This window comes from Oncorhynchus nerka, linkage group LG2, assembly GCF_034236695.1.
Source record: "Oncorhynchus nerka isolate Pitt River linkage group LG2, Oner_Uvic_2.0, whole genome shotgun sequence".
In the NCBI taxonomy this organism is placed as follows: domain Eukaryota; kingdom Metazoa; phylum Chordata; class Actinopteri; order Salmoniformes; family Salmonidae; genus Oncorhynchus; species Oncorhynchus nerka.
The window spans coordinates 97,322,726-97,345,921 of NC_088397.1; the positions used below are offsets into that span (position 1 = coordinate 97,322,726).

The 23,196-nt window shown below is 47.2% G+C and overlaps 1 protein-coding gene across 2 annotated transcripts in view; it reads right to left on the reverse strand.

The window, feature by feature from the left end:
• Positions 1–23,196, reverse strand: part of LOC115127572 (POC1 centriolar protein homolog A-like) — a 123,531-nt gene that overhangs the window by 37,148 nt on the left and 63,187 nt on the right. The gene's annotated exons all lie outside the window — the stretch shown is intronic.

The window sequence follows — 23,196 nt, forward strand, 5'->3', positions numbered from 1 at the left end:
TTGGTAAATGGCGCTCGGCCATTTTTAACACCACTTGGTAAATGGCGCTCGGCCATTTTTAACACTACTTGGTAAATTACGCTCGGACATTTTTAACACCACTTGGTAAATGGCGCTCGGCCATTTTTAACACTACTTGGTAAATTACGCTCGGCCGTTAGCAGTTCAAATCTTAACTTCCACAGACCCAAAACAGCCAGCCAGCGAAGCAGCCAGTGAAGCAGCCAATGAAGTAGCCAGAAAAGCAGCCAGCGAAGCAGCCAGCGAAGCAGCCAGTGAAACAGCCAGTGAAGCAGCCAGCGAAGCAGCCAGTGAAGCAGCCAGCGAAGCAGCCAGTGAAGCAGCCAGTGAAGCAGCCAGCGAAGCAGCCAGTGAAGCAGCCAGCGAAGCAGCCAGTGAAGCAGCCAGTGAAGCAGCCAGCGAAGCAGCCAGTGAAGCAGCCAATGAAGTAGCCAGAAAAGCAGCCAGCGAAGCAGCCAGCGAAGCAGCCAGCGAAGCAGCCAGCGAAGCAGCCAGCGAAGCAGCCAGTGAAGCAGCCAGCGAAGCAGCCAATGAAGTAGCCAGAAAAGCAGCCAGTGAAGCAGCCAGCGAAGCAGCCAGCGAAGCAGCCAGCGAAGCAGCCAGCGAAGCAGCCAGTGAAGCAGCCAGCGAAGCAGCCAGTGAAGCAGCCAGCGAAGCAGCCAGTGAAGCAGCCAGTGAAGCATGCAGCCATATTTAACCAGAGGCAGCCAGCCAATCCAACCTGTTACACAGCCAGCGAAGCAGCCAGTGAAGCAGCTCGTGCGCTGGACATGCAGATATTTAATCTTACATAGTCAACATTTGAATAATAACAAATCCATCAAACCTCAGACTTGCTTTAGCCTAAATTAGATAAGGTATTCCACATATATGTTTTCCATTGTAGATATAGATACAGTGCAGTACAGGGAAAGTATTCAGACCCCTTAACTTTTTCCACATTACAGCCTTATTGTAAAATGGATTTAAAAAATAATTCCCTCATCAATCTACAAACAATAACCCCAAATGACAAAGCAAAAACAGGTCTTTAGAAATTTTTAGCACATTTACTACAAATAAAAACTTTACTCAGTACTATGTTGAAGCACCTTTTGCAGCAATTACAGTCTCGAGTTTTCTTGGTATGATGCTACAAGCTTGGCACACCTGTATTTGGCGAGTTACTCCCATTCTTCTCTGCAGATCCTCTCAAGCTCTGTCAGGTTGGATGGGGAGCATCACTGCACAGCTATTTTCAGGTCTCTCCAGAGATGTTCGATCAGGTTAAAGTCCGGGCTCTGGCTGGGCCACTCAAGGACATTCAGAGACTTGTCCCAAAGCCACTCCTGTGTTGTCTTGGCTGTGTGCTTAGGGTCGTTGTCCTGTTGGAAGGTGAACCTTCGCCCCAGTCTGAGGTCCTAAGCGCTCTGGAGCAGGTTTTCATCAAGGATCTCTCTGTACTTTGCTCCGTTTATCTTTCCCTCGATCCTGACTAGTCTCCCAGTCCCTGCCGCTGAATAACATCCCCACAGCATTTCATTTTATTTAACCTTCATTTAACTAGGCAAGTCAGTCAATGACGGCCTACCGGGGAACAGTGGGTTAACTGCCTTCTTCAGGGGCATAAGGACAGATTTTTACCATGTCAGCTTGGGGATTCGATCTTGCAACCTTTCGGTTACTAGTCCAAAGCTCTAACCACTAGGCTACCTGCCGTGCCATGCTTCACCGCAGGCACCGCATGATGCTTCCACCACCATGCTTCACCGTAGGGATGGTATTGGCCAGGTGATGAGTGGTGTCTGGTTTCCTCCAGACGTGATACTGCCACCACCATGCTTCACCAGGTGATGAGTGGTGTCTGGTTTCCTCCAGACGTGATGCTGCCACCACCATGCTTCACCGTAGGGATGGTATTGGCCAGGTGATGAGTGGTGTCTGGTTTCCTCCAGGCGTGATGCTGCCACCACCATGCTTCACCGTAGGGATGGTATTGGGCAGGTGATGAGTGGTGTCTGGTTTCCTCCAGGCGTGAAGCATGGAGGAAATGCTGGTTCCATCAGACCAAAGCATCTTGTTTCTCGTGGTCTGAAAGTCTTTAGGTGCCTTTTGGCAAAATCCAAGCAGGCGGTCATGTGCCTTTTACTGAGGAGTGGCTTCCGTCTGGCCACTCTACCATAAAGACCTGATTGGTGGAGTGCTGCAGAGATGGTTGTCCTTCTGGAAGGAAGGAACTCTGGAGCTCTGTCAGAGTGACCATTGGGTTCTTTGTCACCTCCCTGACCAAGGCCCTTCTCCCCCGATTGCTCAGTTTGGCCGGGTGGCCAGCTCTAGGAAGAGTCTTGGTGGTTCCAAACTTCTTCCATTTCAGAATGATGGTCACTGTGTTCTTGGGAACCTTCAATGCTGCAGAAAGGTTTTGGTACCCTTCCCCAGATCTGTGCCTCGACACAATCCTGTCTTGGAGCTCTATGGCAAATTCCTTCGACCACATGGCTTGGTTTTTGCTCTGACATGCACTGTCAACTGTGGGACCTTATATAGACAGATGTCTGCCTTTCCAAATCATGTTAAATCAATTTAATTTACCACAGGTGGAGTCCAATCAAGTTGTAGAAACATCTCAAGGATGATCAATGGAAACAGGATGTACCTGAGCTCAAGTCTCAGAGCAAAGGGTCTGAATTTCTTTATTATAAATTTGCTAAAATTTCTACAAACCTGTTTTCACTTTGTCATTATGGGGTATTAAGTGTAGATTGATGAGGAAAAACATTTAAAAACATTTTAGAATAAGGCTGTAGTGTGGAAAAAGTCAAGGGGTCTGAATACTTTCCGAAGACACTGTTTATTTTCATGATTCGATTTTGTTCTCATCCCAATAGAAGTTGCTGGTGGGTCATCTGAATGACTCGTGAAAAGAAAACTACAGGAAAACGAGAGAAGAGGGAAGCTTGTAAAGCGAGGTTGAGAGGGAGAAGAGGTAGAGGTAGAGAGAGAGGTAGAGAGAGAGAGAGAGAGGTAGAGAGAGAGAGAGAGGTAGAGAGAGAGAGAGAGAGAGAGAAGGTCGAGAGAGAGGTAGAGAGAGAGGTAGAGAGAGAGAGGTAGAGAGAGGTAGAGAGAGAGAGGTAGAGAGAGAGAGAGGTAGAGAGAGAGAGAGAGAGAGGTAGCGAGAGAGAGAGAGAGAGGGGTAGAGAGAGAGAGAGAGAGAGGGGTAGAGAGAGAGGTAGAGAGAAAGGTAGAGAGAGGTAGAGAGAGAGGTAGAGAGAAGAAGTAGAGAGAGAGAAAGAGAGGTAGAGCACGAGAGAGAGAGGGGTAGAGAGGTAGAGAGAAGAAGTAGAGAGAGGTAGAGAGAGAGAGGGGTAGAGAGAAGAAGTAAAGAGAGGTAGAGAAAGAGAGAGAGGAGAGAAAGAGAGAGAGAGGTAGAGAAAGAGAGAGAGAGGGAGAGAGAGAGAGAGGTAGAGAAAGAGAGAAGGGGGTAGAGAGAGGTAGAGAGAGAGAGAGAAGCTCGTGGTGTTGCTGAGGCAACAAGCTTCAACATGCAGGATTAACTAATGTTGGGAAGAGGACTTATTCTAGCTCAGCATCAACACAGCTGCACACACACATTCCGACAGACAGACACACACACACACACACACACACACACACACACACACACTCAGACATACACACACTCAGACACATCAGACATAGACACACACACACACACACACATCAGACACACACACACACACACACACACACACACACACACACACACACACACACACACACACACACACACACACACACACACACACACTCAGACACACACAGACATCAGACACACACACACTCAGACACAGACACACACTCAGACACACACACACAGACACACACTCAGACATACACACACTCAGACATACACACACACACGCACACACTCAGACACACACACACACACACACACACACACTCAGACACACACACACACACACACACACACACACACACACACACTCAGACACACACACACACACACACACACACACACACACACACACACTCACACACACTCAGACACACACACACACACACTCAGACACACACACACACACACACTCAGACACACACACACACACACATACACACACACACACACACACACACACACACACACACGCCCCCACACACACACACTCAGACACACACTCAGACACACACACTCAGACATAGACACACACACGCACACTGGCACTCAGACACACACACACACACACTCAGACACACACACACACACACACACACACACACACACACACACACACACACACACACACACACACACACACACAGGCGCAGGCACACACATACAGTTTAGCACTCCAGGTCACACTCCTGATGAATCACCTGGTGTGGAAAAACCAACAGTGGAACATTTCCTGGGGCCCAGAAGGAACTCTGAATGGCACTGGGCTGGCATGACACACACAGCCATCAAAACCCACGCACTGCACACACACACACACTTAGACAAACACACACTGCACACACACACACACACACGTAGACAAACACACACTGCACACACACACACACACTTAGACAAACACACACAGAACACACACACACACACGTAGACAAACACACACTGCACACACACACAAAGAACTGAATGAATGGAAAGTAGTCCCTCATCACTATCTTCTGATAATAGTTGATGAACCTATAATCCAGATTAACCAGGAACCAAAATGAACCTATAATCCAGATTAACCAGGAACCAAAATGAACCTATAATCCAGATTAACCAGGAACCAAAATGAACCTATAATCCAGATTAACCAGGAACCAAAATGAACCTATAATCCAGATTAACCAGGAAATAAGGTGACAGGGTTCACCATCAATACTATCAGAGGCCAAACCTGAGAGGGAGAGAGGGAGAGAGGGAGAGAGTGAGAGAGAGAGAGAGACAGGAGAGAGAGGGGGGGTGTAGAGAGGGTGGGATGGATGGATGAGAGAGAGAGGGTGAAGGAGAGAGGGAGAGATGGTTGAGAGGGAGAGATGAGAGAGAGAGAGAGAGAGAGAGAGAGAGAGAGAGAGAGAGATGGAGATGGATGGAGGGAGGGAGGAATGGAGAGGGAGGGAGGGAGTTTTGGGCCAGTAAATAAAAGGTTGCTGGTACGAATCCCTGGCAAGGTGGAAAAATCTGTCGTTCTTGAGCAAGGCAGTTAACACCCATACACAGCTGCTCCCCGGGTGCCGTGGACGTTGTTTAAGGCAGTCCCCCACACCTCCATGATTCAAAGGGGTTGGGTTAAATTAGGAAGACATTTCGGTTAAATGCATTCAGTTGTGCAACTGCCTCCCCTTATTTTACTGGATACAGAGAGATAAAAATGGTTAATCTGACTCCGGGGATGTATCCCTTTAAGGACAGAATCCCCTTAAGGACAGAATCCCCTTAAGGACAGAATCCCCTTAAGGACAGAATCCCCTTAAGGACAGAATCCCTTTAAGGACAGAATCCCCTTAAGGACAGTATCCCTTTAGGACAGTATCCCTTTAAGGACAGTATCCCTTTAAGGACAGTATCCCTTTAAGGACAGTATCCCTTTAAGGACAGTATCCCTTTAAGGACAGAATCCCCTTAAGGACAGAATCCCCTTAAGGACAGAATCCCCTTAAGGACAGAATCCCCTTAAAGACAGTATCCCTTTAAGGACAGTATCCCTTTAAGGACAGAATCCCTTTAAGGACAGAATCCCCTTAAGGACAGAATCCCCTTAAGGACAGTATCCCTTTAAGGACAGAATCCCCTTAAGGACAGAATCCCCTTAAGGACAGAATCCCCTTAAGGACAGAATCCCTTTAAGGACAGAATCCCTTTAAGGACAGAATCCCCTTAAGGACAGAATCCCCTTAAGGACAGAATCCCTTTAAGGACAGAATCCCTTTAAGGACAGAATCCCCTTAAGGACAGAATCCCCTTAAGGACAGAATCCCTTTAAGGACAGAATCCCTTTAAGGACAGTATCCCTTTAAGGACAGAATCCCTTTAAGGACAGTATCCCTTTAAGGACAGAATCCCTTTAAGGACATTACCAGTGAAGCAACATCCAACAGTTGGAAAGACAGCACCATGCATTATAGAAAAGGCCTCGCTGCTGCTTGATAGGCCTACTTTTCCAATCTGATTGAGGACAATAAAAACAATACAAAATAAATGTTTGATAGTGAAAAACTAAAAAGCGGCGTTCCCTACGTAAAGATGGCCTCCGCTTCAGCAGCGATGAATTCATGAACTTCTTCGACGAAAAGATCATGATCATTAGAAGAAAAAATGACTGACTCATGAATCTGCATATTTCTCCCAAATTCAGTTGTCCAGACAGAACTGCAAGGACCTCGGATCAATCAATCAATCAATCAATCAATCAATCGTTTTAATCCTGTATCTCTCGGCACATTCACAAAAATATTCATGGCCTCTAAACCTTCCATCTGTCTAGTGGACCCTATTCCAACTAAACTACTGAAAGAGCTGCTTCCTGTGCTTGGCCCTCCTATGTTGAACATAATAAACGGCTCTCTATCCACTAAAAGTGGCAGTAATAACGCCTCTCTTGAAAAAGCCAAACCTTGACCCATCAGAAAAAACTATTGGCCTATATCAAATCTCTGATTCCTCTCTATTTAAAAAAATCACAATCACAATATTATTTTGGAGATTGGAAAACTTAAAATTGGTCTACACAGACAAGTTCTTGCTGGTTTAGAAATAAATAAAAACCCTGGAATGAGTAGGTGTGTCCAAACTTTTGACCGGAACTTTCTTAATTAATATGATTAATATTATGGTGTTTCTATTCCAAGAAAAATGAAAAACTCTCTGGGTTTCCTTTAGGGTGGAAAATATGGCGCTGTACAACGTGACGGTGGGAAGTATTTAGCTAAAGAATCCCTGTGCCGCGCGGGAGACCGAGGTTCAATTCCCCGACGGGGAGGAAGGAGTAGGCTGTCCTTGAAAATAAGAATTTGTTCTTAACCTTTAGCGTCGAGCAATCCCGTATCCGGGGGGGCGTAATTATAGCCTCAAGCTCATTACCATAACGCAACGTTAACTATTCATGAAAATCGCAAATGAAATGAAATAAATATATTGGCTCACAAGCTTAGCCTTTTGTTAACAACACTGTCATCTCAGATTTTCTAAATATGTTTTTCAACCATAGCTACACAAGCATTTGCGTAAGAGTATTGATAGCTAGCGTAGCATTAAGCCTAGCATTCAGCAGGCAACATTTTCACAAAAACAAGAAAAGCATTCAGATAAAATCTTTTTTTAAAACCTTTGAAGAACTTCGGATGTTTTCAATGAGGAGACTCTCAGTTAGATAGCAAATGTTCAGTTTTTCCAAAAAGATTACTTGTGTAGGAGAAATCGCTCCGTTTTGTTCATCACGTTTGGCTAAGAAAAAAATCTGAAAATGCAGTCTCTACAACGCTGAACTTTTTACCAAATTAACTCCATAATATCGACAGAAACATGGCAAACGTTGTTTAGAATCAATCCTCAAGGTGTTTTTCACATATCTATTCGATGATAAATCATTCGTGGCAGTTGTGTTTCTCCTCGAAGCAAACAAAAAATACACGCAGCTGGAGATTACGCAATAATTGCAACGGAGGACACCAAGCGGCCACCTGGTAGATGTAGTCTCTTAAGGTCAATCTTCCAATGATTTGCCTACAAATACGTCACAATGCTGCAGACACCTTGGGGAAACGACAGAAAGTCTAAGCTCATTCGTGACCCATACACAGCCATATAAGGAGACATTGGAACACAGCGCATTCAAAATCTGGGACACTTCCTGATTTAAATTTAATCTTGGTTTCGCCTGTAGCATTAGTTCTGTGGCACTCACAGACAATATCTTTGCAGTTTTGGAAACGTCAGAGTGTTTTCTTTCCAAAGCTGTCAATTATATGCATAGTCGAGCATCTTTTCGTGACAAAATATCTTGTTTAAAACAGGAACGTTTTTTTATCCATAAATTAAAAGAGCGCCCCCTATCTCGAAGAAGTTAACTGACTTGCCTAGTTAAATTAAGGTAACACTGAGAGCATAACATTTCTACACCCTCATTTTCTAATTCTAGTCTAACCAATACCCAAACAGAGATTCAGTGAAAATTAAAATATCATTGATTTATCAAGACCAGTCCCCCATGCTCGTCTCAGAGCCGTGTGAAACGGTGCTGAAATGGTTGACCACAGCGGGTAAGGCTATTGCTTCAAATCCAATTGCTTCTAACTTCAAAATGATCTTTAAATGAATAAGACCTACACCACTTTTAACAGAACATTACTCAACACTAGTGAGACTCATGTCACCTACGGTAGTCCTACAATATATGACGTGACTCTCCACCAATAATTACATATAGAGGATATTTCTGTAATTCAGTGATATTTATTCCCATAGTAATACATTATGAATCCATAACTAAATTACCACTGGGCTATTTAGCCAAAGTATCAACATACAGAGAGGTGTTGGTAAAGGTATATTGTCCTGCTAACAGCCCACAAAGGACTATTATAATACTGTACATGTTGTCCAGGTCAGGATAACCAGAACATTTCTTTATTAAAGACTATGTTGCTGTATGTAAGTGCCCGGGCTATATGACTGAGTCACTTAGCTGTATGTAGGTGCCCGGGCTATATGACTGAGTCACTCAGCTGTATGTAGGTGCCCGGGCTATGTGACTGAGTCACTCAGCTGTATGTAGGTGCCCGGGCTATGTGACTGAGTCACTCAGCTGTATGTAGGTGCCCGGGCTATATGACTGAGTCACTCAGCTGTATGTAGGTGCCCGGGCTATATGACTGAGTCACTCAGCTGTATGTAGGTGCCCGGGCTATATGACTGAGTCACTCAGCTGTATGTAGGTGCCCGGGCTATATGACTGAGTCACTCAGCTGTATGTAGGTGCCCGGGCTATGTGACTGAGTCACTCAGCTGTATGTAGGTGCCGGGCTGACTGAGTCACTTAGCTGTATGTAGGTGCCCGGGCTATATGACTGAGTCACTCAGCTGTATGTAGGTGCCCGGGCTATGTGACTGAGTCACTCAGCTGTATGTAGGTGCCCGGGCTATGTGACTGAGTCACTCAGCTGTATGTAGGTGCCCGGGCTATATGACTGAGTCACTCAGCTGTATGTAGGTGCCCGGGCTATATGACTGAGTCACTCAGCTGTATGTAGGTGCCCGGGCTATGTGACTGAGTCACTCAGCTGTATGTAGGTGCCCGGGCTATATGACTGAGTCACTCAGCTGTATGTAGGTGCCCGGGCTATGTGACTGAGTCACTCAGCTGTATGTAGGTGCCCGGGCTATATGACTGAGTCACTCAGCTGTATGTAGGTGCCCGGGCTATGTGACTGAGTCACTCAGCTGTATGTAGGTGCCCGGGCTATATGACTGAGTCACTCAGCTGTATGTAGGTGCCCGGGCTATATGACTGAGTCACTCAGCTGTATGTAGGTGCCCGGGCTATATGACTGAGTCACTCAGCTGTATGTAGGTGCCCGGGCTATATGACTGAGTCACTCAGCTGTATGTAGGTGCCCGGGCTATATGACTGAGTCACTCAGCTGTATGTAGGTGCCCGGGCTATATGACTGAGTCACTCAGCTGTATGTAGGTGCCCGGGCTATATGACTGAGTCACTCAGCTGTATGTAGGTGCCCGGGCTATATGACTGAGTCACTCAGCTGTATGTAGGTGCCCGGGCTATATGACTGAGTCACTCAGCTGTATGTAGGTGCCCGGGCTATGTGACTGAGTCACTCAGCTGTATGTAGGTGCCCGGGCTATATGACTGAGTCACTCAGCTGTATGTAGGTGCCCGGGCTATATGACTGAGTCACTCAGCTGTATGTAGGTGCCCGGGCTATATGACTGAGTCACTCAGCTGTATGTAGGTGCCCGGGCTATGTGACTGAGTCACTCAGCTGTATGTAGGTGCCCGGGCTATATGACTGAGTCACTCAGCTGTATGTAGGTGCCCGGGCTATGTGACTGCGCCATCAACTTTATAATACATAACGATATTTTGGAGATTATTTCGTCTTCCAAAAAAAAAAAATGAAAGAGAGCGATTGTTATATGAATAAAGGCCAAAACATTTATTTCTGTTTTTAGAGAGAAACGCGAATGTGTGTGTTTGAAAGAGTATTTTCATCATTATTTGATTAACGAAAGCATAAAGATGCTGATGAAGAAATACAAAACTGTTTATATTTGGATAATAAAGCATTAATTAGGCTACTGTGCAGTCTGACAAGAAAACATAGCCTACAATACATACTGTAGTAAACATGAGAAAGTGCCTAATTCCTTACATAAGGGAGAGCAGGCCCATGTCCAAACTTTCTCGGTGACCTCAAGTACTCATTAACTCGGTCTTTAATGCTTTTTTGGGTTGCATCAGTCACGGACAGAAACTGGCTTCCTGTTAAGGCTAGGGCTGATTTCAAGGTTTCACTGCTAACCTACAAAGCATTACATGGACTTGCTCCTACCTACAGTATCGCTCCGATGTGGTTCTGCCGTACATACCTACACTTACGCTACGATCACAAGAAGCAGGCCTCCTTATTTTTCCTCATTTCTAAGCAAACAGCTGGAGGAAGGGGCTTTCTCCCATTTTTTAAGGAATGGTCTGCCGATCCTTTTGAGGTTCACAGACTCTGCCTCAACCTTTAGGTACTTCCTGAACACTCTTCAATGTGTGATTGAGTGTCGTCTGGCCCCAGGCGTGTGAAGGTGAACGGCAACAAACCGCCTTTGTTGTCTCTGCCTGGCAGACTCCCCTCTCTCCAATGGTATTCTCTGCCTCTGACGGAGTCACTGGCTTGCTCGCAGTCTCCCATGCCACCCCCCCCCCCCCCCCTCATACTAGACTTTTGCGCCCCCTCCGGCTTGTGTGGTCGAGGAGATCTTCGTGGTCTCTCTCTCTCTCATTGCCATCCCCCAGGACTACCTGGCCTGACAACTCCTATCTGTCCCTGTCACCCAGAACACATGGTTGTGCTGCTGATCCAGTTTCTGCTGTTCTGCCTGCGGCTATGGAGCCCTGTTTACCGGTAGCGCTACCTTGTCCCGGACCTGCACTTTCGACCCTCTCTCTCCACCACACCTGCTGTCTTGACCTCTGACTACTCAGCCGACATTTACTCCTGAGATGCTGAACTGTTGCACCCAGTACAACCACTGTGATTATTATGTGGGTAGTGCACTATGTAGGGCAAAGGGTGCCATTTGAGATGCAGAGGGAGAGAGGAACACAGAGGGACTAGTCCTACAACACATATTGTAGTGGACGGCGGGGCAGGGAATCAAACCGGGTCACTGGAGAGAAAGGAAAAAAAAAAAAACTACACATTGCGCCAATAGTCTTCAGGTCAGTCTATAATGACCAGGCTGTAGTCTTCAGTTCAGTCTATAATGACCAGGCTGTAGTCTTCAGGTCAGTCTATAATGACCAGGCTGTAGTCTTCAGGTCAGTCTATAATGACCAGGCTGTAGTCTTCAGGTCAGTCTATAATGACCAGACTGTAGTCTTCAGGTCAGTCTATAATGACCAGGCTGTAGTCTTCAGTTCAGTCTATAAAGACCAGGCTGTAGTCTTCAGGTCAGTCTATAATGACCAGGCTGTAGTCTTCAGGTCAGTCTATAATGACCAGGCTGTAGTCTTCAGGTCAGTCTATAATGACCAGGCTGTAGTCTTCAGGTCAGTCTATAATGACCAGGCTGTAGTCTTCAGGTCAGTCTATAATGACCAGGCTGTAGTCTTCAGGTCGGTCTATAATGACCAGGCTGTAGTCTTCAGGTCGGTCTATAATGACCAGGCTGTAGTCTTCAGGTCGGTCTATAATGACCAGGCTGTAGTCTTCAGGTCGGTCTATAATGACCAGGCTGTAGTCTTCAGGTCAGTCTATAATGACCAGGCTGTAGTCTTCAGGTCAGTCTATAATGACCAGGCTGTAGTCTTCAGGTCAGTCTATAATGACCAGGCTGTAGTCTTCAGGTCAGTCTATAATGACCAGGCTGTAGTCTTCAGGTCAGTCTATAATGACCAGGCTGTAGTCTTCAGGTCAATCTATAATGACCAGGCTGTAGTCTTCAGGTCAGCCTATAATGACCAGGCTGTAGTCTTCAGGTCAGTCTATAATGACCCGGCTGTAGTCTTCAGGTCAGTCTATAATGACCAGGCTGTAGTCTTCAGGTCAGTCTATAATGACCAGGCTGTAGTCTTCAGGTCAGTCTATAATGACCCGGCTGTAGTCTTCAGGTCAGTCTATAATGACCAGGCTGTAGTCTTCAGGTCAGTCTATAATGACCAGGCTGTAGTCTTCAGGTCAGTCTATAATGACCCGGCTGTAGTCTTCAGGTCAGTCTATAATGACCAGACTGGGTAACAGCTATTAGAGACCATTACATCAGACAGAGGCTTCATCCCAAATGGAACCCCCCAGCATGTTACACGACATAGAGACCCCTCAGCATGTCACATGACATAGAGACCCCTCAGCATGTTACACGACATAGAGACCCCTCAGCATGTTACACGACATAGAGACCCCTCAGCATGTTACATGACATAGAGACCCCCCAGCATGTCACACGACATAGAGACCCCTCAGCATGTCACATGACATAGAGACCCATCAGCATGTTATACAACATAGAGACCCCTCAGAGAGGAGGGAGGGGATGAGAGGACAGGGAGGGAGGGTGGAGGAGAGGGGAGAGGGATGGAGGGTGGAGAGGGGGAAGCTAGAAGGTAGAGAGAGAGGAAGAGGGAGATAGACAGGTGGAGTAGGAGCAGGGAAGAAACGAGGCAGCCTGGAAGGAAGGAAGGAAGGAAGGAAGGAAGGAAGGAGCATCTCCAAACCCAGAGCAGCAACCCTCACTGGTACATTCAGGTAGAGCAGTAACCCTCACTGGTACATTCAGGTAGAGCAGTAAATCTCACTGGTACATTCAGGTAGAGCAGCAACTCTCACTGGTACATTCAGGTAGAGCAGCAACCCTCACTGGTACATTCAGGTAGAGCAGCAACCCTCACTGGTACATTCAGGTAGAGCAGTAACTCTCACTGGTACATTCAGGTAGAGCAGCAACCCTCACTGGTACATTCAGGTAGAGCAGCAACCCTCACTGGTACATTCAGGTAGAGCAGCAACCCTCACTGGTACATTCAGGTAGAGCAGCAACTCTCACTGGTACATTCAGGTAGAGCAGCAACCCTCACTGGTACATTCAGGTAGAGCAGCAACCCTCACTGGTACATTCAGATAGAGCAGCAACCCTCACTGGTACATTCAGGTAGAGCAGCAACTCACTGGTACATTCAGGTAGAGCAGCAACCCTCACTGGTACATTCAGGTAGAGCAGCAACCCTCATTGGTACATTCAGGTAGAGCAGCAACCCTCACTGGAACATTCAGGTAGAGCAGCAACCCTCACTGGTACATTCAGGTAGAGCAGCAACCCTCACTGGTACATTCAGGTAGAGCAGCAACTCTCACTGGTACATTCAGGTAGAGCAGCAACCTTCACTGGTACATTCAGGTAGAGCAGCAACCCTCACTGGTACATTCAGGTAGAGCAGTAACCCTCACTGGTACATTCAGGTAGAGCAGCAACTCTCACTGGTACATTCAGGTAGAGCAGCAACCCTCACTGGTACATTCAGGTAGAGCAGCAACCCTCACTGGTACATTCAGATAGAGCAGCAACCCTCACTGGTACATTCAGGTAGAGCAGCAACTCACTGGTACATTCAGGTAGAGCAGCAACCCTCACTGGTACATTCAGGTAGAGCAGCAACCCTCATTGGTACATTCAGGTAGAGCAGCAACCCTCACTGGAACATTCAGGTAGAGCAGCAACCCTCACTGGTACATTCAGGTAGAGCAGCAACCCTCACTGGTACATTCAGGTAGAGCAGCAACTCTCACTGGTACATTCAGGTAGAGCAGCAACCTTCACTGGTACATTCAGGTAGAGCAGCAACCCTCACTGGTACATTCAGGTAGAGCAGTAACCCTCACTGGTACATTCAGGTAGAGCAGCAACTCTCACTGGTACATTCAGGTAGAGCAGTAACCCTCGCTGGTACATTCAGGTAGAGCAGCAACCCTCACTGGTACATTCAGGTAGAGCAGCAACCCTCACTGGTACATTCAGGTAGAGCAGTAACCCTCACTGGTACATTCAGGTAGAGCAGCAACCCTCACAGGTACATTCAGGTAGAGCAGCAACCCTCACTGGTACATTCAGGTAGAGCAGCAACCCTCACTGGTACATTCAGGTAGAGCAGCAACCCTCACTGGTACATTCAGGTAGAGCAGCAACCCTCACTGGTACATTCAGGTAGAGCAGCAACCCTCACTGGTACATTCAGGTAGAGCAGCAACCCTCACTGGTACATTCAGGTAGAGCAGCAACCCTCACTGGTACATTCAGGTAGAGCAGCAACCCTCACTGGTACATTCAGGTAGAGCAGCAACCCTCACTGGTACATTCAGGTAGAGCAGTAACCCTCACTGGTACATTCAGGTAGAGCAGTAACTCTCACTGGTACATTCAGGTAGTTTTCGCGGATCCAAGATGGCGTAGCAGTAGTTGTCCTGTCGTATCGTCTCTCTGTAAATATCGTCTCTTTTTCGTTTTAGATATTTTTTAGATATATATATTTTTTTTTTCTTCACATATCCTTAAAAACATTTTGCTAAACCTAAGCTTCCAAATACTCTTCTGCAACCCGCCAATGTAGCTACTTTCCTAAAGTAGTTATATTTACTTCGGAACCGGACTCTCTCAACTGAAGCTAGCCAGCTAACTACCAGCTATGCTAGCGGTCATCAACTAACCAGAGCATAACGGACCTATTTAAAAAAAATTTACCCCCGGATTCCCACCACAAACAGAACATTCTTCAGCTGGATCCTCGCAACTAGCTATCGAGCGAAACAGCAACCCTGGTTGATTACTCCTGGCTAGCGTTTCCACCCACGTAGCTTGAAGCTAGCCCGGCCCGAGCTCCTAGCATACTCCTGGGCTTCAATAACTTGACTACGACCGGTCTATCGATATCACTGCATGAAGAGGAATAAACAGACTCACCCCACCGCGACGTCCTCCAAAGGCTAACTCTCTAGCCCTCGCTATCTCCTTGCTTGCTAGTTCGGCACGCTAACTGCTAGCTTGTTTAGCCCAGGTCCGCTAACTACTACCTTGTTTACCCCGGCCTGCTAATCTGTTAGCTTGTTAGCACAGGCCTGCTAACCGTCCCGCCGCGTCCCAAAAACGCAGTGGCCCATATGTACTCTATCTCTTCCCGATTTAAAAAAAAAATTGTTTATACCTTCCGGAAACTTGCCTCACCCAATGTGATACGGAATCGCTATTATCTTTATTTTTAGAACACACTCAAGAACCTCCAGAAGCTAACCAGCTAGCTACAAGCTATTTAGTCATTGTTAGTTTTCTTAACCTGGATAACACTCGCCAGCCCAGCCCCCTGCCCCATCCACCGCTGCCCCCTGGACTCTGATCACTTGGCTACATAGCTGATGCATGCTGGACTGTCCATTAATCAAGGTACTCCATTCTGCTTGTTTGTTTTATCTGTCGGCCGAGTTGCCTAGTCAATGCCATCTCACCTGCTGTTGTTATGCTAGCTGATTAGCTGTTGTCTCACCCACTGTTTTAGCTAGCTTTCCCAATTCAACACCTGTGTTCACTGTATGCATCGCTGTATGTCTCTCTCAAATGTCAATATGCCTTGTATACTATTGCTCAGGTTAGTTATCATTGTTTTAGTTCACAATGGAGCCCCTAGTCCTATTCCTCATACCCCTGATACCTCCTTTGTCCCACCTCACCCATTACAACCAGCATGTCCAGAGATAAAACCTCTCTCATCATCACCCAGTGCCTGGGCTTACCTCCGCAGTACCCGCACCCCACCATACCCCTGTCTGTGCATTATGCCCTGAATATATTCTACCATGCCCAGAAACCTGCTCCTCTTATTCTCTGTCCCCAACGCTCTAGGCGACCAGTTTTGATAGCCCCCATACTACTCCTTCTCTGTTCCGCGGGTGATGTGGAGGCAAACCCGGGCCCTGCATGTCCCCAGGCACCCTCATTTGTTGACTTCTGTGATCGAAAAAGCCTTGGTTTCATGCATGTCAACATTAGAAGCCTCCTCCCTAAGTTTGTTTTACTCACTGCCTTAGCACACTCTGCTAACCCTGATGTCCTTGCCGTGTCTGAATCCTGGCTCAGGAAGGCCACCAAAAATTCAGAGATTTCCATACCCAACTATAACATCTTCCGTCAAGATAGAACTGCCAAAGGGGGAGGAGTCGCAGTCTACTGCAGAGATAGCCTGCAAAGTAATGTCATACTTTCCAGGTCCATACCCAAACAGTTCGAACTACTAATTCTGAAAATTACTCTCTCCAGAAATAAGTCTCTCACTGTTGCCGCCTGCTACCGACCCCCCCTCAGCTCCCAGCTGTGCCCTGGACACCATTTGTGAATTGATTGCCCCCCATCTAGCTTCTGAGTTTGTTCTGTTAGGTGACCTAAACTGGGATATGCTTAACACCCCGGCAGTTCTACAATCTAAGCTAGATGCCCTCAATCTCACACAAATCATCAAGGAACCCACCAGGTACAACCCTAACTCTGTAAGCAAGGGCACCCTCATAGACGTCATCCTGACCAACTGGCCCTCCAAATACACCTCCGCTGTCTTCAACCAGGATCTCAGCGACCACTGCCTCATTGCCTGTATCCGCTACGGTGCCGCAGTCAAACGACCACCCCTCATCACTGTCAAACGCTCCCTAAAACACGTCTGTGAGCAGGCCTTTCTAATCGACCTGGCCCGGGTATCCTGGAAGGACATCGACCTCATCCCGTCAGTTGAGGATGCCTGGTCATTCTTTAAGAGTAACTTCCTCACCATATTAGAATAGCATGCTCCGTTCAAAAAATGCAGAACTAAGAACAGATACAGCCCTTGGTTCACTCCAGACCTGACTGCCCTCGACCAGCACAAAAACATCCTGTGGCGGACTGCAATAGCATCGAACAGTCCCAGCGATATGCAACTGTTCAGGGAAGTCAGGAACCAATACACGCAGTCAGTCAGGAAAGCTAAGGCCAGCTTCTTCAGGCAGAAGTTTGCATCCTGTAGCTCCAACTCCAAAAAGTTCTGGGACACTGTGAAGTCCATGGAGAACAAGAGCACCTCCTCCCAGCTGCCCACTGCACTGAGGCTAGGGAACACGGTCACCACCGACAAATCCATGATTATCGAAAACTTCAACAAGCATTTCTCAACGGCTGGCCATGCCTTCCGCCTGGCTACTCCTACCTCGGCCAACAGCCCGGCCCCCCGCAGCTCCTCGCCCAAGCCTCTCCAGGTTCTCCTTTACCCAAATCCAGATAGCAGATGTTCTGAAAGAGCTGCAAAACCTGGACCCGTATAAATCAGCTGGGCTTGACAATCTGGACCCTCTATTTCTGAAACTATCCGCCGCCATTGTCGCAACCCCTATTACCAGCCTGTTCAACCTCTCTTTCATATCGTCTGAGATCCCCAAGGATTGGAAAGCTGCCGCAGTCATCCCCCTCTTCAAAGGGGGAGATACCCTGGACCCAAACTGTTACAGACCTATATCCATTCTGCCCTGCCTATCTAAGGTCTTCGAAAGCCAAGTCAACAAACAGGTCACTGACCATCTCGAATCCCACCGTACCTTCTCCGCTATGCAATCTGGTTTCCGAGCCGGTCACGGGTGCACCTCAGCCACACTCAAGGTACTAAACGACATCATAACCGCCATCGATAAATCAAATCAAATCAAATCAAATTTTATTTGTCACATACACATGGTTAGCAGATGTTAATGCGAGTGTAGCGAAATGCTTGTGCTTCTAGTTCCGACAATGCAGTGATAACCAACAAGTAATCTAACTAACAATTCTAAAACTACTGTCTTATACACAGTGTTAGGGGATAAAGAATATGTACATAAGGATATATGAGTGAGTGATGGTACAGAGCAGCATACAGTAGATGGTATCGAGTACAGTATATACATATGAGATGAGTATGTAGACAAAGTAAACAAAGTGGCATAGTTAAAGTGGCTAGTGATACATGTATTACATAAGGATGCAGTCGATGATGTAGAGTACAGTATATACGTATGCATATGAGATGAATAATGTAGGGTAAGTAACATTATATAAGGTAGCATTGTTTAAAGTGGCTAGTGATATATTTACATCATTTCCCATCAATTCCCATTATTAAAGTGGCTGGAGTTGGGTCAGTGTCAATGACAGTGTGTTGGCAGCAGCCACTCAATGGTGGCTGTTTAACAGTCTGATAGCCTTGAGATAGAAGCTGTTTTTCAGTCTCTCAGTCCCAGCTTTGATGCACCTGTACTGACCTCGCCTTCTGGATGATAGCGGGGTGAACAGGCAGTGGTTCGGGTGGTTGATGTCCTTGATGATCTTTATGGCCTTCCTGTAACATCGGGTGGTGTAGGTGTCCTGGAGGGCAGGTAGTTTGCCCCCGGTGATGCGTTGTGCAGACCTCACTACCCTCTGGAGAGCCTTACGGTTGAGGGCGGAGCAGTTGCCGTACCAGGCGGTGATACAGCCCGCCAGGATGCTCTCGATTGTGCATCTGTAGAAGTTCGTGAGTGCTTTTGGTGACAAGCCGAATTTCTTCAGCCTCCTGAGGTTGAAGAGGCGCTGCTGCGCCTTCTTCACGACGCTGTCAGTGTGAGTGGACCAATTCAGTTTGTCTGTGATGTGTATGCCGAGGAACTTAAAACTTGCTACCCTCTCCACTACTGTTCCATCGATGTGGATAGGGGGTGTTCCCTCTGCTGTTTCCTGAAGTCCACAATCATCTCCTTAGTTTTGTTGACGTTGAGTGTGAGGTTATTTTCCTGACACCACACTCCGAGGGCCCTCACCTCCTCCCTGTAGGCCGTCTCGTCATTGTTGGTAATCAAGCCTACCACTGTTGTGTCGTCCGCAAACTTGATGATTGAGTTGGAGGCGTGCGTGGCCACGCAGTCGTGGGTGAACAGGGAGTACAGGAGAGGGCTCAGAACGCACCCTTGTGGGGCCCCGTGTTGAGGATCAGCGGGGAGGAGATGTTGTTGCCTACCCTCACCACCTGGGGGCGGCCCGTCAGGAAGTCCAGTACCCAGTTGCACAGGGCGGGGTCGAGACCCAGGGTCTCGAGCTTGATGACGAGCTTGGAGGGTACTATGGTGTTGAATGCCGAGCTGTAGTCGATGAACAGCATTCTCACATAGGTATTCCTCTTGTCCAGGTGGGTTAGGGCAGTGTGCAGTGTGGTTGAGATTGCATCGTCTGTGGACCTATTTGGGCGGTAAGCAAATTGGAGTGGGTCTAGGGTGTCAGGTAGGGTGGAGGTGATATGGTCCTTGACTAGTCTCTCAAAGCACTTCATGATGACGGAAGTGAGTGCTACGGGGCGGTAGTCGTTTAGCTCAGTTACCTTAGCTTTCTTGGGAACAGGAACAATGGTGGCCCTCTTGAAGCATGTGGGAACAGCAGACTGGTATAGGGATTGATTGAATATGTCCGTAAACACACCGGCCAGCTGGTCTGCGCATGCTCTGAGGCGCGGCTGGGGATGCCGTCTGGGCCTGCAGCCTTGCGAGGGTTAACACGTTTAAATGTCTTACTCACCTCGGCTGCAGTGAAGGAGAGACCGCATGTTTTCGTTGCAGGCCGTGTCAGTGGCACTGTATTGTCCTCAAAGCGGGCAAAAAAGTTATTTAGTCTGCCTGGGAGCAAGACATCCTGGTCCGTGACTGGGCTGGGTTTCTTCTTGTAGTCCGTGATTGACTGTAGACCCTGCCACATGCCTCTTGTGTCTGAGCCATTGAATTGAGATTCCACTTTGTCCCTGTACTGACGCTTAGCTTGTTTAATAGCCTTGCGGAGGGAATAGCTGCATTGTTTATATTCGGACATGTTACCAGACACCTTGCCCTGATTAAAAGCAGTGGTTCGCGCTTTCAGTTTCACGCGAATGCTGCCATCAATCCACGGTTTCTGGTTTGGGAATGTTTTTATCGTTGCTATGGGAACGACATCTTCGACGCACGTTCTAATGAACTCGCACACCGAATCAGCGTATTCGTCAATATTTTCATCTGACGCAATACGAAACATGTCCCAGTCCACGTGATGGAAGCAGTCTTGGAGTGTGGAGTCAGCTTGGTCTGACCAGCGTTGGACAGACCTCAGCGTGGGAGCCTCTTGTTTAAGTTTCTGCCTGTAGGCAGGGATCAACAAAATGGAGTCGTGGTCAGCTTTTCCGAAGGGGGCGGGGCAGGGCCTTATATGCGTCGCGGAAGTTAGAGTAACAATGATCCAAGGTTTTACCACCCCTGGTTGCGCAATCGATATGCTGATAAAATTTAGGGAGTCTTGTTTTCAGATTAGCTTTGTTAAAATCCCCAGCTACAATGAATGCAGCCTCCGGATAAATGGTTTCCAGTTTGCAAAGAGTTAAATAAAGTTCGTTCAGAGCCATCGATGTGTCTGCTTGGGGGGGGGATATATACGGCTGTGATTATAATCGAAGAGAATTCTCTTGGAAGATAATGCGGTCTACATTTGATTGTGAGGAATTCTAAATCAGGTGAACAGAAGGATTTGAGTTCCTGTATGTTTCCTTCATCACACCATGTCTTGTTAGTCATGAGGCATACGCCCCCGCCGCTCTTCTTACCAGAAAGATGTTTGTTTCTGTCGGCGCGATGCGTGGAGAAACCCGTTGGCTGCACCGCATCGGATAGCGTCTTCCCAGTAAGCCATGTTTCCGTGAAGCAGAGAACATTGCAGTCTCTGATGTCCCTCTGGAATGCTACCCTTGCTCGGATTTCATCAACCTTGTTGTCAAGAGACTGGACATTGGCAAGAAGAATGCTCGGGAGTGGTGCGTGATGTGCCCTTGTCCGGAGTCTGACCAGAAGACCGCTACGTTTCCCTCTTTTTCGGAGTCGTTTTCTTGGGTCGCTGCATGCGATCCATTCCGTTGTCCTGTTTGTAAGGCAGAACACAGGATCCGCGTCGCGGAAAACATATTCTTGGTCGTACTGATGGTGAGTTGACGCTGATCTTATATTCAGTAGTTCTTCTCGACTGTATGTAATGAAACCTAAGATGACCTGGGGTACTAATGTAAGAAATAACACGTAAAAAAACAAAAAACTGCATAGTTTCCTAGGAACGCGAAGCGAGGCGGCCATCTCTGTCGGCGCCGGAAATTCAGACAGTACTGTGCAGCCGTCTTCATCGACCTTGCCAAGGCTTTCGACTCTGTCAATCACCATATTCTTATCGGCAGACTCAGTAGCCTCGGCTTTTCGGATGACTGCCTTGCCTGGTTCACCAATTACTTTGCAGACAGAGTTCAGTGTGTCAAATCGGAGGGCATGTTGTCCGGTCCTCTGGCAGTCTCTATGGGGGTGCCACAGGGTTCAATTCTCGGGCCGACTCTTTTCTCTGTGTATATCAATGATGTTGCTCTTGCTGCGGGCGATTCCCTGATCCACCTCTACGCAGACGACACCATTCTATACACTTTCGGCCCGTCATTGGACACTGTGCTATCTAACCTCCAATCGAGCTTCAATGCCATACAACACTCCTTCCGTGGCCTCCAACTGCTCTTAAACGCTAGTAAAACCAAATGCATGCTTTTCAACCGATCGCTGCCTGCACCCGCTTGCCCGACTAGCATCATCACACTGGATGGTTCCGACCTTGAATATGTGGACACCTATAAGTACCTAGGTGTCTGGCTAGACTGCAAACTCTCCTTCCAGACCCATATCAAACATCTCCAATCGAAAATCAAATCAAGAGTCGGCTTTCTATTCCGCAACAAAGCCTCCTTCACTCACGCTGCCAAGCTTACCCTAGTAAAACTGACTATCCTACCGATCCTCGACTTGGCGATGTCATCTACAAAATGGCTTCCAACACTCTTCTCAGCAAACTGGATGCAGTTTATCACAGTGCCATCCGTTTTGTCACTAAAGCACCTTATACTACCCACCACTGCGACTTGTATGCTCTAGTCGGCTGGCCCTCGCTACATATTCGTCGCCAGACCCACTGGCTCCAGGTCATCTACAAGGCCATGCTAGGCAAAGCTCTGCCTTATCTCAGCTCACTGGTCACGATGGCAACACCCAACCGTAGCACGCGCTCCAGCAGGTGTATCTCATTGAGCATCCCCAAAGCCAACACCTCATTCGGCCGCCTTTCGTTCCAGTACTCTGCTGCCTGTGACTGGAACGAGTTGCAAAAATCTCTGAAGTTGGAGACTTTTATCTCCCTCACCAACTTCAAACATCAGCTATCTGAGCAGCTAACCGATCGCTGCAGCTGTACATAATCTATTGGTAAATAGCCCACCCATTTTCACCTACCTCATCCCCACAGTTTTTATTTATTTACCTTTCTGCTCTTTTGCACACAAATATCTCTACCTGTACATGATCATCTGATCATTTATCACTCCAGTGTTAATCTGCAATATTGTAATTATTCACCTACCTCCTCATGCCTTTTGCACACATTGTATAAAGACTCCCTTTTTTTTCTCTACTGTGTTATTGACTTGTTAATTGTTTACTCCATGTGTAACTCTGTGTTGTCTGTTCACTCTGCTATGCTTTATCTTGACCAGGTCGCAGTTGCAAATGAGAACTTGTTCTCAACTAGCCTACCTGGTTAAATAAAGGTGAAATAAATTAAAAATTAAAAAGTAAAGCATAATTTCAAAATCTGAGACGACGGGGTGATTAACAAAAGGCTAAGCTGTGTTTCTCTATATTGCACTTCTGATTTCATGAATATGAATATTTTTTAGTAATATTATTTGACTGTTGCGCTATGCTATTTCAGCAGTTGCTGACGAAAATGATCCCGCGACAGAGATGGGTAGTGTTAAGAACAAATTATTATTTACACTGACGGCCTACCGGGGAACAGTGGGTTGACTGCTTTTGTTCAGGTGCAGAAGGACAGATTTTTTT